At 32.6% G+C, this 5,215-nt stretch overlaps 1 long non-coding RNA gene across 1 annotated transcript; it reads left to right on the top strand.

Moving 5' to 3' along the window:
* Nucleotides 1-1,552: 1,552 nt before the first annotated feature.
* LOC131856106 (uncharacterized) lies at nt 1,553-2,996 on the top strand. Its single transcript, XR_009358233.1, has 2 exons — nt 1,553-1,940; nt 2,038-2,996. It is a non-coding gene; the product is annotated as an uncharacterized LOC131856106 (long non-coding RNA).
* Nucleotides 2,997-5,215: the final 2,219 nt, after the last annotated feature.

Raw genomic sequence — 5,215 nt, 5'->3', positions numbered from 1 at the left:
TTATCTTTTCACACTTTCACTATAGCTGATAAAGATACATTTCTGGAGAAGAGATCCAACTTGGATCTCTTTTCCTTATGCACATGCACGTATGCATCATATGTAAAATCTATAATATGAAAAAGTGATTAACGTATTTTGTTCTATGTCTCCTTAATGGTCTTATAAATAAGCATTGATATAGAAGATTGGTTGATATAAAATAATAAGTAACACTAATTGTTTTTACCCAAAATCTTTTCTATGATTGAGAACCACTATGCATACTACTACCTTTTCCATCAATGTCTTGTCCATGCACTATGTAATTCCATTTTATTGAGGGTGTGTGGAGTTGTTGTATGCCTTTTGTGTCATTGTCCTAGAAAAGTGATCTATACCATAGCTGATGAAGATACATCTCTTGAGAAGAGATCCAACTTGGATCTCTTTTCCTTTTTCACATGCACATATGCATCATAGCTAAAATCTATGATATGAAAAAGTGATGAACCTATTATATTCTATGCCTCCTTAATGGTCTTATAAATGAGCATTGATATAGGAGAATTGTTGATAAAATAACAAGTAATCCTAATTGTTTTTACCCAAAAAACTTTTCTCTAGCCGAGTACCACTAAGCATACTCCTACTTTTTCCATCAATGTCGTGTTCATGTACTATGCAATTCCATTCTACTAAGAGGTGTATGGATTTGTCGTATGCATTTTGTGTCATTTTCCTTGCAAAACAATCTAGACTCTATTGAACAAAATTCTTGATCATTATCTATTCTTAGAGTCTTTATCATCATTTCAAATTTGTTCTCAACAAGAGCCTTAAAGTCTTTGATAGACATGTAAAAAGTTAACATGAAATTTTATCATTGATACAATGTTCATAGAAATGAAAATTCGAAAACTAATATGAAATCATGTCAATTATTTCCTTAGATTTCAAGGATCTCCAACATTTTTCACCAATGTGGTCCATGTGCTCATGTCACGACATTGTCTTCTCAATAGGAAGCTTAAGATCTTTTAAAATGGAATATTAAAAACTATTAAAGTTAAAATAAATGTACTAACACCAAGTCAATAATGTTCTAACATGAAACTCTTTTCCCAATACCATGGCTCCTCTAACATGTGCATTCTTATAAAATGAAATATATACACCCAACTCATTATAGAGATCAAATTCCTCACTAAACCAAAAATATTCCATAGACCCAAAATGTTTTTCAACTTTTCATCGCTCAACACAAGTTCAACCTTTTAATAGAAAATAAATTTAAAAGATTATTTTTCTCTAAGAACAATTCTTCCCCCTCTTTAAATCACTCCCTACTAAAAGTCAAGCAATATGAAGCACAAGACTCAATGAACTATACATTGTTGTATGGTGTGTGATGGTAGACACTAAGAGTGCATATCCAAACTCATCATTAGAAATATTCAAATCTAAATAATTATCAATTTATTTCAATTAATCTTCTTATCCATGTATTTATTTTAAATATAAACCTTTTTTCCATCATTCTAACTTTTCATCTTCCATTGTCAAAGAAATTTAGATTTTCTTTTGTATCCTTTTCCTTTGACCAATCTTTGATGACCCTTAATGGATTCTAAATTTTTTACCTCATTTCTTATGACAATAAAGCACCAATTACCTCATTATTTAGCTCTCATATCTTACTGATGATCACCATAACCAAGTTTGTTCCAAGAATGTAGTGGCATGATGCACCAATCTTCCTCATTTGTATTTTACATCAACAAAAACCAATTAAAATTAAAGAAAACGATGAGTTTAAATTCTTGGGGATCATTCTTTCTCTCAGATCTTTCATCTGTAAAACATTAGTTGTAGAAGAGGGCCTCATATGCTTCTTCATCAACATTTCTTCTCAGGAATTATTTTCTTCTGGGTTTGGCAGCCATTGGGAGATTCACAAGGTATGTACAGTAATTGGAACATTTTTTTTCTTCTCTGTCAATAATCTTTTGGCTCACCTCTTTTCTCTTCTTCTCCATTTCTGTGCACAAATCTAAGCTTCTCATTTAGATGATGGATGAAAGTGAGCCTTATGGAAAAAAATTTAAGAAGCATTCGAAGGAGAAAGAGAAAGAAAGAATGAAAAAGCTCAAGAATATTTTTCTTTACAGTGCTTCCGTTGCAGAGCAATCCATCAGGTGTCTGGAAGAGGAGAAGACAGAACTTGAAATTGTTCTTGAAAGAATTCGACGCTATCAGCTGCCAATCAAAGACATGATAAGGGATCCAAATACCCCAACAAGAAGTATCAGTATTCTTCATGAATTAGATCGAAATGCAGAAATGAGATCAACCATTGAAGCGGTGGAGAAGATCTTATCTGTATTTGACAAATCTTTACTGCAAGATCATCCCAAAGAGCGAAAACAATTCAAAGATCATCCCCTGATTGAAAAAAGAGTGCTACAGTTTGCTGCAAAAGCTCACTTCATCAAGACCTCTTATGACATAAAGCCCAGGAGTTCAATCACAAGATCTTCTAGCATTTGATTTCTTTTGTTCTAGTTTTATATGGGGGTTCCAGAGTTGAAACTGTCAAAAAAAAGAAATTAGTTCTTGTTGCAGGCTTGGTACAGAGCAAGGGATTTAAGCAAATCTTGGATTTCTTTTTCCTTTCCAATCATATTCAGTCTCTGCATTTCAAGATGATATAATAGCATATCTTGTAAGGGAAGAAAATGTATTACAGCTTAGACACAGAAATCCCTGCAGAACATCTGCACAATTTCATACCATGATATCTGAACAAGTGCTTATGTGATTAATCATGTCTACTTTTGAAGAACTGGAAGTGTTTTTTTTTTTTGGTATCTAACTTATGATGTAGTTGTTCTTCAAGTTAACTACTTTATTTTTAAGACATTCCAGCTATGGGTATTGTTTTTTAAGATTGTAGCTATGTATTCCATCAATTTATGTTGAATGATTATGTTCAATAATGAAATCTTTCAAAAATCTATTGTCTTTTCTCATATTCCTAGAGAATGGAATACAGTAGCAGAACGTGCAGTAAAAATGATAGTTATGCATAGTAGTCACTTGGATCGAGTGATTTATACTTAATAGTAAAATCTTTTGGATGTGACTAAAATTGTCTTTATCATACAATGGATTACATAATTTTCTAACTGATTTTACAACTTTGTCAACATGTAAAAGATGGTAGCTATCATACCACCCATTTGAGTTGAGTGATTTATACTTAATACTGAAATCTTCTGACACAATTCAATTTTCTTTATTGACAGTGGTTTACATAATATTTTAATTGGTTTTACAACTTTGTCAACATGCAATAACTTATGGTAGTTGTGCATACCAACCATTTGGATTGAGTGATTTATACTTGATGGTAAAACATTTTGGACATGATTCAAAATTTATTTCTCATATGATGGATCATATAAATTTTTAACTAGTTTTAAAACTTTGTCAATATGTAGTAAAAGATGGTAGGTACACATGCCAGTCATTTGGTTTGAAATGATTTTTATTTAACAATTTTTCTTTATTATATGGTGGACTGCATAAATTTTCAAATGGTTTTACAAATTTGTCAAACATGTAGTAAAAGATGTTAGCTATGCATGAAGTGACTTATCAGTGATAGTAAATCTTTTAGCTATGCTTTAACTGACCTATTAGTCATAGTGAAATCTTTTAGTGCATTAAGTGGTTTTATTTTCCTTGATTGAATTTCCTTCTTAGTTGGTCTCCTATGCTATGGAACCATCCATGTTTAGCTAACAATTAGATACTAAAAATTTAGCTATTGGACTCATGTTGGATGGTAGAGGGCTAATAAGACATCAGACCAAATTTTAATGGTTGGAACACCTTTAATAAGGGTTGGGCTCGTTGAAAATTACTTGTGGACATCCCTTTACTTCTAATGACCCTTTTTCACTCATTTTACTAACCTCCTAGCCTTGGGTTTCAAGAGCTTGGTAAACAACTTTCCTTTCCTCCAACCTCTCTTGATCAATCTTCCACTTCTCCTTATCTAGGACTTGTTGATCTTGTTAGATCATTATGACCCTTTTGTTCACATCAATTGACCTTGTTTTTTATCTAAATAAGAAACTTGGCAGCTTTTAGATCATCCCATATTCAATCTTTTCAAACCATTTTTAGAATTTAAAAGGCAATATGATTGATGATGGCAAGGCCTTATCAATATGAGGAAAAGCATAAAATCTTGCAATTACCAAACATCTCTTGGATTTAGTAACAACATCAAAATATATATGTAGATCAATTCATTTTGTTATGTCCCAATAATACTTCATCTTCCTCAAATTACAAAGGTAGGCCTAGAAGCTAAACCTACTTAATGTTACTCTTCTCAAGGTCCAATCCATATTTCTATTTTTTTTTTTATGAATAGTCATTTTCTACCGAAAAACCAAGACCCATCAAGAAGGGTGTGAACACAATCTTACTAATTAAAAAAGGAGAATAAGAAAAAACTTTGCACATGGTGAAGGCTTCCACTTAGCCTTTAGGCTAGCCTTAAACCACACACACTAAGCAACATATTAAGCCTAGAGAGTGTTAGTCAACTCTGAGTGTTTAACACTTTTAAGACTAGAAGTCAAACCTTAGTGTGTGTGATTTAAGTTGTCCCAGTCTTTAGGTTTCCATTTCCTAAGGTCCTAGCTTTTGACAAGGTCAATATTAAATCTAGATCTTAGAAACCTCCCAATGACGATATTAGTAAGTCTAAAGGAAGACCTCTCATCCACAAATTTTGGGACCATAAGAAGGAGGCCCCTATTGTCTAAAATGACATCTAGCCCGATAGACAAAGCTAAAGCACAAGAGTCCTTACTTTTGAGTAGGTCCACCTAAGATTTGGGATATGACCATTTAATTCCTTGAATCCTCATTAGGGGGAAGTGGCACAAGAAGCTTCATCCAAAACTTATCCTAAAGCATCATTCTTGTCAATGGCATTCTTTTCATCTTTCATATTTGTAGCCTTTTGCACTTAAATAGTGGTTTCATCTTAAACGTTGAAACCCCTTTTCAATCTCTACCCAAAAAATCTTAGAAGAGGCCCATATAGCATAATCATTTCCCAAATAAGACACAATTTTCCTTAACAATGTCAAGATCGTCTCTAGTGGAAGCCAAGAACTCCTTACAAAAGGTATTACATGAGTGGAAATTATTA

This window comes from Cryptomeria japonica, chromosome 1, assembly GCF_030272615.1.
Source record: "Cryptomeria japonica chromosome 1, Sugi_1.0, whole genome shotgun sequence".
NCBI lineage: Eukaryota > Viridiplantae > Streptophyta > Pinopsida > Cupressales > Cupressaceae > Cryptomeria > Cryptomeria japonica.
The sequence above is the reverse complement of the archived record's forward strand: the minus strand, read 5'-3'. Positions and strand labels throughout refer to the sequence as shown.